Source organism: Pyrgilauda ruficollis, unplaced genomic scaffold (assembly GCF_017590135.1).
Source record: "Pyrgilauda ruficollis isolate IOZ18807 unplaced genomic scaffold, ASM1759013v1 scaffold138, whole genome shotgun sequence".
Taxonomy (NCBI): domain Eukaryota; kingdom Metazoa; phylum Chordata; class Aves; order Passeriformes; family Passeridae; genus Pyrgilauda; species Pyrgilauda ruficollis.
In genome coordinates, this window is record NW_024512321.1 from 616,313 (window position 1) to 630,686 (window position 14,374).

Below are 14,374 nucleotides of genomic sequence, written 5' to 3' on the forward strand. Positions count from 1 at the left end.
CTTTCAAAGACAGGGTAAATAAGGAAGACCTTTAAATTTTAAGATGTTGCTCAGCAGCACTTTGTCATGCCACATCACACAACACTTCTTCCTTGTTATTTCTCTGGCCAAAGGTCAAAATTCTTCTTCCCAAGAGACAAGCCTTCATATAAAAAGAGTGGTGAAACTATTATATCCAACTAATTGAGGAATAATCTCCATCCTGGAGACCTTCCTACATACGATTTATTGCAATTGAAGGCGGGGAGAAAAAAATGACAAAATTTTGTCTGAAACTGAGGCAGCCTTGCTCCAAATGAAAACAGAATTATCTGTGCAGCACACAGAGTCCAGCACTGAAATCTCAGGACATTCATGGATGCTAAGGTAGGAGGTTTTATCACCGTCACATAGCCTTGGGACAAGCATTTTTAAACTGCCTGTACAAGCAAAAAACCAGTGGTAATTTCAATTTTTTAGAACAAGCTAAGCCATGGCACACCCAATCCTGCCAAGTGGGGTTCAGGTCCTTAATTGTAGAAACCTGGTGGTCCAATTTCCCAGAAATATCATTATGCCCATCTCCCAGAGCACCCAGGGCAGCCCTAGGAGGATGAAAACCAATCCTGGAATGATCAAAACCACACCACATCGCACATGACAATTCTTGCCCATCCATCTTCTCATTTCATCTTCCCACCAGTTCCAGCTCCCTAACTGATGTTTTCTTCGCCAATTCAATCTTTTTCTGGTGGTTTCTCCTCAGCAGGGCCTCTCCTTTGTGTCCCTTTTGCATTCTCCATAAAGGAATCCAAGAGGGATGTGATTCCTTAGTTGGTATCAACTGGGACAACTTCATTACAGGGAGGAATTAATGACAACTCTGCTCACCTGCAGGTTTTGGGTTTTTTTTTTAAGCCATCGTGTATGTAACTCACACGATGTCAGTACAGGAATATCACACTAAGGCTCTGGAAAGTAAGGGGCGGGTTTTCCTCGTTACTATGGTTATGAGCAATTTTAATGACCAACCTAAATAAAAAGGCTGGAAGAGAGAGAAAGTAGGAAGGAGTGAGGTGGGCGTTTAATTTTGATTGACAAGACAGAGCAGAACTAGTTAAGATCTGTCAAATGCTTGCTGAGGATCACAAATCCTCAGCACATTCTACGGCAGACAGAATTAGTCTAAATGCACAGCTTTACAAAAATATTTCTTATCTGCTGAGATCAGAGTTCAGCATTCCAGCTGCCCCACAGAAAGCAGCTGATGTCGTAACTACCAAAGGAACTAAGGTAGGGCCAGAAAAAATACATGTATATTTTAATTATTTGTATTTCATTCTTAAGTGTTAACATCTACAATGTCTTAATATGTCTTAATTTTTGTCTCTAACCTATATTAATAAAATTATTTCTATAAAATGACAGCATTCTCAAGATTGTTAACTACTAAGACAACAATTTTAAAGGTATTATCAAAGGCACCACTTTGGAATCACATCTGCATCACATGAAATGTTGTATAAATACAGACTACAAAGATAATTCCTGCAATAAAGACCTTAAAATAGGAGACTGAACGCAGAAGGAGTTGAACACAGATTTGATGGGAAATTTCAGGAAACACAATCTGGAAAGACAGAAACACTGGCATGACAGTCAGCTGTGATGTTCCCTGATACACCACCAAAAAACAAGCTTCGGGGAAAATTAAGAACATTCCTGCAAATGAAATAACCAAGAAGGAAGAATAATGGAGAGGTGGAGACCTGGAGCATTTCAAAGTCAGGAACAGAGTTTCATCACCTTGGAGGGAAGAATCAGTATCTCAGCAAGGCACAAGGCAGCATGAGAAGACTAAACCAGCATCTTGTGTTTAAGGCCAGGGAGAAGCAGGATGCACCAAAGGACAGACACAAACAAGATCCAAGATGTGCCTGAACCAAACTCAAAAGATGTTCTCCTTGTTCTCACTTGGCTCTGTTGGGATGCAGGCAGGACACAGTGATCTTCACAGGGCTACACACCCATGAGCTTCGCTGTTTTATCCAATGATGTTAGAATTTTAAGGAGAAAAAAACTCGGCAAGGGAGGATGAGGTTACAAAAGAGGGAAGTCAACAGCTCCGGAGATGCCTGCCAACAGGATCTGCACTTAAAGCGTGCAGTTTTGGCAGAGAACATTCTCAAAATCTGATATTTAAAAGTCTCATGGTGCTGGAACATGTAATTAAAGTAAAAGGATACAAGTGAACTAAGATCTGATCAACACAAACTTGTATCAAAGTCAGAATGTGTTCCAACAGAGTCTCAGCCACCTGGTTCTTCCATGCTTCGTTCAAAGTGAGAAAAATTAGCTACCAACTACTTTTATTCCCACTCAAAATCATCCCATTCCAGCCTCTAAAAGGGATGGATTTGTAAAAATCCTCAAAAACTAAAAAATTCCAAACAAACCCCAAAATTCACGTTGTTTAATTTACTGCCACTTTCCAATTCTAGAGCAATGGATTTGTTGTGAAACTAACTTTTCCTTTGCCTATTAAGGCCCAGGCATTGATGGGTGAAGGAAACAAAGAACAATGAAAACACCTACAATTTCATTCTTGCTCCTCAAGAACTGGAATAAATGAAAGAATTCAAATCCTTCATCAAGAAAAGTCCTGAGGAGAGGAAGCACTTGGGGATATTGGTGGATGGGAAGCTCAACATGACATAAATGGCAATGTGGCTGCTCCATCCCTGGAAGTGTCCAAAGCCAGGCTGGACAGGGCTTGGAGCAACCTGGTCTACTGGAAGGTGTCCCTGCCCACAGCAGAGGGTCAGAATGACATGACCTTTCAGATCCCTTCCAACCCAAACTGTCCTAATATTCTACAAATTTACTGCTGTTTCCTTCCTAGTAGTGCCAACATGAACTCAATAACCAAGAAAAAAAATATAACAAAACAAAACACCAAACAAACAAACAAACAAACAAAAAAAAAACCAACAAAAATAAGGAATTCATGTGACATCTGATTTCTTACTGCAAAGTTTCCAACAGCCAAGCTATCCACCACCAAGTTGAAGAGAAAAGTCAAAGCAGTGTGGAATCAGTTGGCACAAGCTCATTTTTTCACCAGGTAATGCCTCGAAACCTCCCAAACCAACTCTGCTGCCATCAGAGCGGCCTCTTCCTTGGACAGCGACCAGGAACTGCTCACAAATGAAATCCAACCGAATTTATTGCTTCTGCAAGCCTGGAAATTTCAGTTACAGAGGTGACGTGACATTTTGTTTCACCAATGCTAATCTAATACCTTTTTAAAGGTGCATACGTTTCACCCTGTTGGCTTCCAACACTGAATTACCAGCTCTGCTAAGCTTCAGAATAAATGAGACGAGCGTGGCCTCCAGGCAAAATCCCTTTGCTGTAATCTTTATTCAAAACACACCGCTCTGGAGTCTTGCATGCATTGCCAAAAATTGCCTTGAGGTTTGCTCTTAAGATGGCAATTTGCATATCAACATTTTGCTGCAGAGCTTACCCAATGTCCCCGCTATTATTTTAATACTCTGCTGTGGGCGGCCCCCTGAGCAGCTCACAGAAGTGCAGGCTAAAAATATTCCTGCCTTCCCCACCGGCTCCACACATGACCACAGCGAGCGCCGGCTCGGATGCAAAGCCGGCAGTGATGGCATCCACCCGCCTCTCCAGGAGGATGCTCAGGCTCCAAGGTGCTCAAAAAAACATGGCAAGAAGGAGAAAACTAGCTCTGCATGGATGGAGGAAAAAAGCACAGGCGCTGGAGGAGGAAGAGCTGGTTTTACAAGGGAACCAGGAGAAGTTTATCTGCGTGAGAGACATTCTTGGGAAAACACATTAAGAGGTAATAAACCAGGTATGGGAGGCACCGCCTGGGATATGAATTTAAGATGATGCTGAACAGAGGAAGGGGAAGAATTCTCAAGCACAGAACGGGAGCGATGTCGGGCGGACGCGAGCACAGCCTGATTCATGCCCCAGAAGGGAGATCCCAATCCCGCTGGCAGCACCCTGTTGATGACAGCGCATGAAAAACCACGGATTGCAGGTTTTTCTTCTTGCTCTCCTCCCCCTCACCCAGCAAACCCCAGGCTCAGAGGTTGTAATTATTTCTGGCAAGGTGTAAACAGGTCTGGGAAATGAAACTGAAAACTGGAGCTATTTATGAGATGCCACACAGGGAATTGGCATCGGAGCCCGGCTACCAAATCAGCAAGTGCAAGGTCACGCTGGTCTGCTCAGGAGAACAACTTTGCAAAGTGGTTTGCAGCCAGGCAGGCAAAATAACCAGGCTCAGTCTGCCCAGGATGGTGAGTTAATGGAAACAGAGGGTGGAGAACCACCAGAGGACATTGCTCTAGCCAATAACAAGGGATTTATCAAGATGCTGGTAGGCTTTGAGATGATGTCCATCGAGACGACATCCACTCATGACAATCAGCTGCCTCTCTGGGGTGTGACAGAGGAGCAAGGAGGACATCAAGTCCATAAGTGTCCCCCAACCAAGTTGTTGTAGAAGAAAGCAGCCAAGGGACTCATCTGCCCGGTACCATCCAGGCCAGATTGGATGGAGCTTGGTCTAGTGGAAAGTGTCCCTGCTCACAGCAGGGAGATTGGAACAAGAGGATCTTGAAGGTCCCTTCCAACCCAAACCCTTCTATGACCTGCATGTAAATGACCAGTGGAGACCACTCATCCCCTTACTCTGCAGGCCACCAGTTGCTTCCAAGGAATTGGATTATTGCACAAACACAGGAAAAACCACAAATTTTGAAAAGTAATTTCCTTTCTGCTGGTGGAGGAAAGAAGCAAAAGCTAAACCATCCCAGCAGGAGGATCTCACAGCCCAATGGGGCTGAAGGAGCCAACAGCATCTCAAACCCACAAAACAGCCACCGAGGAAAATTCAAAAAGTCTTTTTGGTATCACCAAAAGGAAGGAAATTAAAAGAGATGGTCAAATTCAGGAAGTACAGGCAGAGAGGCAGTGAGTGCCCCTGGGGATAGCATGATCTCCAGACTATTTTCTGCACACTCTTTATATTCTGTGCTCAAATACCTCACAACCAGGACTAGGACGCACAGCTCTGTTTCTGAGATTACACTTAAGTTATGATTATTTTTTAAATGGAAGGCAAGCACAGTGCAGTAAGAAAAGAACTGGCCAAACAGAGAAGAGCAAGCCTGAACATCTCAGGGCTTGTGAGATATCTTTATATATGAAAGGAAACAAAGGTACACCTGGACAATGTGCAAAGGAATATAAATTTTAAAAAAGCAGACCTTGGTTTCCATGCACAGGGAAGAGGACTTTGACAATTAATTTGCCAGTATTCCCATAAGGGAAAAAAAAAAAACAAAAACAACCCACCTGAATTCCAGTCTCATGACTGCACTATGTTTGGAACAAAGGAGACAAAATCAGAGAAGTGGAGGATGCCTCATCTCTGGAAGTGTTCAAGGCCAGGTTGGATGGGTTTTGGAGCAACCTGGGATGGTGGGAGGTGTCCCTGCCCACGGCAGAGGGTTGGAAGAAGGTCCCTTCCAACCCAAACCATTCCAGGATCCTATGAAACCCACCTGCTTCAGCTCTGAAAATGATCAACAGGAAAACATCTGTAGTGAGAGTCTCAGTTTGCTTTTTCAAATTCAAAGGCGTCCTGTTTTACACAAATATTGCAATCCTGTTTTCACCACTTGCTAAGACGTCTCTCCAAGGGGCTGGTTTGGGCACTCAGCTAGGACAGAATCCATTACATTTTTTAAAAACAAACCCATAGCTATGAAACCTTCCCATGGTGCATGATCAAAACTTAGGAGGGCTTTGGAAAGCACACTGTTTTGCTCTAAAAGAGAAGTGTCAAAAAGCTTTGGACAGCATTTCTCAGGCTTCCACACCCACATTTTGCCACTTACTACCACCTTTGAGCACTTGCTGTTAATGGAAGCTGAAAGTCCTTGACACTGAGAAATCAAGTCTCTAACATGCAGTAGCCTCAGCATAATTTAAGCACCACTATTTTAATTATTTTAGAGTTTTACCATATTTATCATGAGTAAAAGTAGATTTAGTAAAATTACTTGATTTTTGATCATCACTGCAGCTCTGGATAGCTTTAAAACCTGCATGGGATGGTCTGCAAGAGGATGGGGATGATCAGGAGGTTGGACAAACTTCCCTGATCACAGCTATGAGTATTCACCATGGCCTCATCCTGCCCACATCAATCCCACAGCACTTTTGGCAGAGAAGAGACTAAAATTTTAAATTCCTTAAAACAAAAGCCAAAATTCCTAAAAATTTTAAATTCCTTAAAACAAAAGCCAGAACATAAAAGCAAACAAAACCACATCCAGTATTATCATATATATTTGAGTTTTATATATATGGTCTTATGCACAATATTACAGAAATTAGTTGTTCATTTAATAACATACGTATATTTGTAAGCTTAATTTTTCATACTTTTTCCCTGAGCATTCACAACCTACAGCAGAATAATTGATGGAACTGACATCAGGGTCACCCCAGCATGACAGGCACTCAGGTAAGGGAGCAGCTGGAGATTACCAAGCACACAACATTTAATACACTTGGGGGAAGGTAAATCACATCTCAAGCTATGTAACACTATGTCTAAATTTGTATAAATCAGGTATTTAGAAATTAGGAGGTTCTCATGAGAGTCTAGATAGCGAATAGTGTCACAAGGGATCACGAATCAATTGTTTTTGTGGGAAAAAATATAGTGAAAAACTGTATTAAGGTTTGATTCAGTTCACTCGAAGGAAAATCCAAAGCCCTGCAGCTTCCAAGAAGAATTTCTGTCACGTACAGGGTCCATAGCGAATAGTGTCACAAGGATCACAAATCAATTGTTTTTGTGGGAAAAAATATAGTGAAAAACTAAATGTATTAAGGTTTGATTTAGTTCACTCGAAGGAAAATCCGAAGCCCTGCAGCTTCCAAGAAGAATTTCTGTCACGTACAGGGTTATATGAAACAAGGTGCTACCCAGCACTGCTCCTGCAGCCTCATCAACGTCCCCCATCTCCAGATTCACGGCAGCATTTTTATCTCCAAAATCAGAAGAATTTGGAGCATAGTGAACATCTCCATGCTGGGATACGGGATGCTGCAAAGCATTTGTTAATAATTCAGCTCAAACCTAATTGTAATTACCTACAGTGAGTTGCAACCTCTGGTCCCTGTGATCTGGAGCACTTCCCATCCCTGGAGTGTCCACAGCCAGGATGGATGGAGCTCTGAGCAGCCTGGTCTGGTGGAAGGTGTCCCTGCCCATGGCTGGGGGCTGGAATGAGACGATCCTGAAGGTCTCTTCCAACCCAAACCGTTCTATGATTCAAGGAATCTAAAATTGAAGCGACTATTCCATAACTTGCAGACCCAGTGAGACATCATCCAAATCTTCCCCGAATAGCCCAGGAGGATTTTGTTCCTCTAAGACACCCCAAAAACTAGGGCAGACAAGCTGGGCAGGCAGCACCATTGCATGAGGACTGTGGTGACAGTCATGAGATGTCACCTGTCGGTAAATCACAGAATCACAGAATGGTTTGGGTTGGAAGGGACCTTAAACATCACCTCATTCCAAACCACTGCCATGGGCAGGGACACTTTCCACTAGACCAGGTTGCTCAGCTTCTTCAGCTTAAAGCCATTCCCTCTTTTCCTATCACAAAAAATAAGGGAATTTCAAAGTGGGGGAAGAAGGATGAAGAAAAACAGAATTCCTGGCTTTGTATGGAATTTTTTACAAAGCAGCCATTAATAGCAAGTTTGGGAGTTCCCTCATACCATATTTGAGTCTCTGGCATCTCACACAGCCCAGAAATGGGTTAATCCAAAAATCTGGGTCATAACACCTCCAAATCTGCCTGGTTTTTCACATGTAGAAAAATAAAGGAGGCACCTCCCTCCTCCACGCAGAAGCATCACAAGAAGATTCATTAAAAATGGGGAAAAAAAAGCAACAGGTTTCAGCAATGAGCATGATCAAAGTCTCTCGTGGAAGACAAAATGTTTTATTTTACACAAATAAGAACTATGGCAACAGCTCTGGAATAAAATCCTACAGCACGGCTGTCTCCTGCACTCCTTTACTCCATGCACCAGATGATGGAGGAATCCTACAAGGGGAAAAAAAATACATGGCCAAGTTATTCAAGACCAGAAGGACAATAAATGTATGCAGAGAGGAGAAGGAGGACTAATAAAGTCCTCAATAACCTCAAAAAATCTTATTTTTGCAATGCCTGGCTTTGCAGCAGAGGAGACAGTAGAGAAAGAACTAAACAAATGCTACACAATGAAGAGCATCACACATTTTGCAGTAATTTTCTGCTTTTATTTAAGAAAGTGATGACAGAGAGAGTGAAGAGATCATCACCTCACCCAACATCAGTACTTACTTCCAAAAAAAGGAATTTTACAAAAAAATAATAATAGTAAGTATAGGTATTGCAGCCAAGTTTGACTTCATTCAAGGAGTAGCTGGAAAATATTTTCCAGATTTTGCTTGCAGCATCCCAGCAGATGAACTGACAACACACCTACATTGCCCTTGGGAGAGCTTTTCCCCACAGCTCTGCATCCCAGGAAAAAAAAAATTCAAAAACACCTGCTGATATATCATTTCTTCTTATTTCTGCACCAATCTTCAGGATGCATTTAAAAAGCAACTGATTATCAGTGCAATCTTTGCTTTTCTAATGGACACAAAAAATGGACATATGAAAAAAAAAGAAAGATAATCCATCCTGCTCCTTTTTTTATTTTAGTTAAATGCTATTTTTTCTATCATCAGAAACACTGCAGAGATGTGCCCATGCACTACAACAAAGAGATGGCACCTGCCTACTGAATTTCCTGACTAGTGACACTTGGAAGAAAAAGAGTTTTAAATAGAAACCTCCCTGCAAGTGTTAAATCAGATTAATTTAACTCTTGCGTTATTTTAATCTTAGACACCACCATTTGCAAGGCAAGCAGGGAAAAAAAAATAGGGAGTAGGATTCTTATCTTGACCATATTCTTTGGGAAATACAGTGTATTATTAAAAACCACAAATAGCCTTTTTGACAGCAAAATACAGACACATCTGGCTAATTTGCAGTAGGAAAAAAGCACCAACATTTTATGAAGCTTTTTGTTCACTCAGCCTCAAGTGAAGGGCAGAGCTTTCCTCCAGCCTTGTGGTGCCCAATGCCACTGCCAAAAACACCAATGCCAGTTTGGGGCCACACTTTGGATTTGCACGTGGCAAAAAGTGTTCTGCAAAATACAATGCAGTTTGAAAGGTTGGTGATGCTGCTGAGGAAGAAGTTTCGCAGAATTTCCCCCACAAACACCATCATGGAGGTACACTCTGATACTCCAGTTGTGAGTTAGGCTCATGCTTAAATAATGGATTAAATTATTAAAATTAATAATTAAACAGCTGGATTAAATTTATACCAAGGGGATCATGTCATAGGAAAACACACACATTGTAATGGTCAGGAATCATTGAATGGTTTGGGCTGGAAGGGACATTAAAGATCATCCAATTCCAACCCCCTGACACAGGCAGGGACATCTTCCACAATCCCAGGTTGCTCCATGCCCCATCCAAACTGGCCTCAAACACTTCCAGGGATGGGGCAGCCACAACTTCTCTGGAAAACTTGTGCCAGGGCCTCCCCACCTTCACAATAAGGGATTTCTTCCTAATATTGAATCTAAACCTGCCCTCTGTCAGTGGGAAGATATTTTCCCCATTGTATCACTCCAGGCCCTTGTCCAATGTCCCTCTCCAGCTCTCTTGGAGCCCTTTTAGGCACTTTAAGGGACTCTCCCTGGAGCCTTCTCTTCTCCAGGCTGAAAATCCCAGCTCTTCCAGACAGGCTCCAGAGCAGAGGGGCTCCATCCCTCTGATCCCCTTGGTGGCCTCCTCTGGACTTGCTCCAACAGCTCCATGTCCTTCCTGTGCTCTGCAGGTGGGGTCTCACCTGAGAAGGGCAGAACAACCCCCTCAGCTGCTGCCCACCCTGCTTTGGATGCAGCCCAGGACACTCTTGGATTTTTGGGCTCCACATGCCCAAAAATGGCTGGGTCATGTCCAGCCTCTCATCCACCAGCACCCCCAAGTCCTTCTCCACAGGACTGCCTTCAATCTGTTCTTCCTCCAGCCCAGACACCAGAGGTGGAAACACACAAACAACCATGCCCTGGGGGTGGAAAGATTCATCCATCCAACCATCCATCCATCCATCCATCCATCCCGGGACTAAACCTGGACACACAAGTCCTTTCCAGTGCAATCAGCCCCTAGCAATGACAACTCCAACCCTGAATAAAACAGAGGCTCCTCCTGACCACCTAAACCCCTCAGGTCTCACCAATTTCCAGGCCTCTGAAGCACCAGAAACCCTTGGAAGGTCCATAAAAACCCAAGTGAGAGGTACCCAGCTCACCCCACAGCACAAAGCAGGTGAACTGTAGGAAGGAGGATAATAACGATGGGAAAACTAAATTACAAGTTTGTAACAGTTCATTCCACTTTCATCGAGCAGAATGTGTTTATGGTACAGGCAGGGAATCGAAAGTATTATTTTTATCTTGATATTATTTGCCCTTTCACACTTGCTATTTAAATATTCCTGAAATCCTAGAAGAACCAACAATTCAAAATACCATTATATATATATATATATATATATATATAGATATATAGATATATGGAAGGGGAAGCACAGACTCATTCATTTTTAGCTTCCCTCTTTTCTTTTTCTTTTCAATTACATTTTAAGTGCTGTAATGTCAATGTGGAAATTTATCAAGACACTGAATATTTATTTTTCCTCCACTCCTGATAAAGATTCTCCAGACCCACAGCAGGCAGGGAGACCTGGTCACACCAGAGGGTTGTGTGATGAGGAGTAAATAATAAGAGGTTTAAAATATTTTAAATAAATGAATAAATAAACAAATCAAGAGAGCTGTGAGAAAATGAATGAGGTTGCTTGCAAGAGAGGATGGGAATAAAATATTGTAATATTGAAATCTCTGTTCTACCAGACTCTACTAAATTGCTTAGAGAATCACAAAACACTTTGGGTTGGAAGGGACCTTTACGTTCATCCAGTTCCAACCCCAGCCATGGGCAGGGACGCCTTCCACTATCCCAGGCTGCTCCAAGTCCCATCCAACCTGGCCTTGAACATTTTCAGGGATTGGGCATCCACAGCTTCTCTGGGCAGCCTGGTTCATTGCCTCACCACCCTGTAACTCTTGATTTAGACACAATAACAGAAAGAAACAGGGATGGAATCTGAATCAGAAGCCTGGATCAAGCAGGACACATGGCTGCACTGATCAGCCTCTCCCACATCCATCAAAGCTGCATTAGTAGTCAAGCTAATTTTTAGTTGCATTAATAAACAAAAGCAAAGCAGGAAGGTAGGAGGCTTTGGAGAGCTCAAGCAGGGTGATTTGTTGTGTGGATGACCTCTGGAAAGTGGGAATCAGCACATCTAACACCTAGAAGAAGTCCAGAAACCAGACTGAGGATGAGAGGGAAAAGGATGTTGCAGCTGGCAAAGATGGCAGAGCAGGAAGGCAACAAGGGGTCAGACAGCAAAGCACTGACACATCAGGGATTTAAAATCCTGAATTTGCATCAACACAAAGAGGGATTTTCCAGAAGGGCATGGGGTGATAGGAGAAGGGGGAATATCATTGAGTTAAATGAGGGTAGATTTAGGTTGGATTTTAGGAAGAAAATCCTTAATGACAGAGTGGGAGGCCCTGGCAGAGGCTGCCCAGAGAAACTGTGGCTGCCCCATCCCTGGAAGTGTTCAAGGCCAGGCTGGATGGGCTTTGGAACAACCTGGGACAGACGAAGGTGTCCCTGCCCATGGCAGAGTAGTAGAACTGGATGGTGTTTAAGGTCCCTTCCAACCCAACCCATTCCATGATTCTATGATTAACACTCCAGACAACACCCAGAGTTCAACCTGGAGATGAGATGGAAAAGGGCATCACAGCTGGAGAAGACAGCAGAGCAGGAGAGCATCAAGGGGTCAGACAGCAGCTGGGCTGAGTCAGTGGGGATTTAAAGACAACAAACATCTGCAGGGACACCTGGACCACAGCAGAGCCCAGCAGGGCAGGACTGAGCACTGTATGTTCACAGCCCCATTGGAAAGGGAAAAGCCAGTCTGGAAAAAGGGATAAATGCTTGATGAAGTATAAACCGTATTGCTAAACCAAAAAAAAAAAAAAAAAAAAAGGGTGGGGGAAAACCCTCATATTTTCATCAATCCTTCCCACTCTGCAGCACACAGCCAGTAAAAATTTAGGATTCAGCCTGCTGAATCCTAAATGCTTTGTGCAGAATAAAGCACAAAGCAAAACTTGGAGCCGCCACCCCACGCAAGGGTTTGCAAACAAACATCTCCTTGTTCCTGCAGCACTCCCAGAAACAAGGATGCTCCTCAAGCTCAAAAATGTCAGAGACAACTTCAAATGCTAACAAGAAGAGAGTTCTGCAGGGCGTATTCAGCGTGCTGGTGGCAGAATAAAACATGCCTTTCGCTTTCCAAACCCTCTGCTTTTTGATATGCACACAAAGACAGCGAACACTTCCATGGGAACACGAGGTTTCCCCAGCAAAGTCCACTCCAGCGCCAGATGCCGGAGGTTAATTGTACCCCACAGCTCGGGGGAGCTTTTATTAAAAGCTTCAAACCACAAACACTTTTCCAACTACAAAAGCAACCAAAAAAAAAAAGTTTCTGCAGTCAGCCGAGGGCCACCACAGAAAGGGCGCTTTGTACATTTAAAAGTGGTTTTATTTCCTCTCCTTGTACTTCCAAATCCATCCCACTGCCTCAAGCTCCTGAATTAGCCTGGAAGGAGGAAAAAATAATAAATAAACAACATCATGCTCTCTGTGTGGTTAAAACTGAGCAAAAACCTGGCAGGTAACAAGCTCAGGAGCAGTTCCCAGCGTTGTCATTGTGCTGGAAATTGATAAATCAGGGTTTCTTCCTGAGCAGCTGTGGGACAGTGACAAACTGGGTGCAGGGACATCCCATCCTCACCCAGTCACCAGTGACATGGGACACAGGTGGGGTCCAGAGCACCCTCACACATGCCCCTCCCTGCTCACAGCTCTGGGCAAGGCCAGCCCTGTCCCCAAATCTCTCCTTGCACACATAAAACACTGCACAGCAGCCACAGCCCCCAATTTCCACCCATAGACCCTGTGCCACCCCCATCCCCATGTCACACACACCACCAGCTCTGTCCCCATGTCACACACTGCCCCCTGTGCCAGGGCACTCCTGTCCCCATGTCACATGCACACCCCAAACTCCTGTGCAAGCCCTGTCCCCATGTCACATGCACACCCCCAACTATGCCAGATCAGCCCTGTCCCCATGTCACACACATACCCCCTGTGCCATGTCCTGTCCCCATGTCACACACATACCCCCTGTGCCATGTCCTGTCCCCATGTCACACACATACCCCCTGTGCCATGTCCTGTCCCCATGCCACCATGTCACACACCCCCTGTGCCATGCCCTGTCCCCATGTCACACACATACCCCCTGTGCCCGTGTCGCACACACCCAGGCCAGCCTGTCCCGATGTCACACACACGCAAAGTGCCAGGCCTGCCCTATCCCCTTGTACACAGCCCCACCCCACCTGTACCAGGCCAACGCTGTCCTTATGTCGCACACCCACACACACAGTGCCAGGCCATCCCTGTCCGCATGTCACACACGCACACACGCCTGTCCCCGTGTCACACAAACCCCCAGTGCCAGCCCAGGCCGGTTCCCGTGTCACACAGCCCCAGTGTCACCGCTGTGCCCCCGTTCCCAGCCCGTGTCACCGCCCTGTCCCCACGGCACGACCGCCGCGCGCCCCTCACCTGCCGCCGCGCGCCCGTCACCGCCGGCACCCAAACATCACGTGAGCGCCGTGGCCCCGCCCACCTCGACCACGTGTCACTCCCTCCCCCCATCGTTGTAGTCCTCATCCCGTTGGTATAGCATGCTTCGCTCCTCTCTTTGCACTACAACTCCCAGAGTGCACCGCGACGCGGCGTCCCGTCCCCTTCACCCTTCAACCAATCGGCGAAGGGGACGGCCCGAGGGGGCCCCGCCCACCTCTGAGCACCTCCCTCTTCAGGGCGCGGCCCGGGGCCGCCCCTCAGGAGCTGCTTTGAGGCTGCCGCTGCTCCGGGCGGTGTTCTCTGTTCCACATCCTCGTCATCCTCGGTGCCCTCCTCACCTTCACCCTCCTCAGGAACGGCTGGGGGTGCTTATTATTCCGTAGAGTGGCGTCTCAG

At 45.0% G+C, this 14,374-nt stretch overlaps 1 protein-coding gene across 1 annotated transcript in view; it reads right to left on the reverse strand.

The window, feature by feature from the left end:
- TSNARE1 (t-SNARE domain containing 1) overlaps nucleotides 1-13,969 on the reverse strand; it is a 452,796-nt gene extending 438,827 nt beyond the window's left edge. Inside the window, exons 1-2 of the mRNA XM_041459558.1 lie at nucleotides 13,955-13,969; nucleotides 5,377-5,596 (exon numbers count right to left, since the gene is read on the reverse strand). The gene's annotated coding sequence lies outside the window, so the exon portion shown is untranslated. The remainder of the gene's footprint in view (nucleotides 1-5,376; nucleotides 5,597-13,954) is intronic.
- Nucleotides 13,970-14,374: the final 405 nt, after the last annotated feature.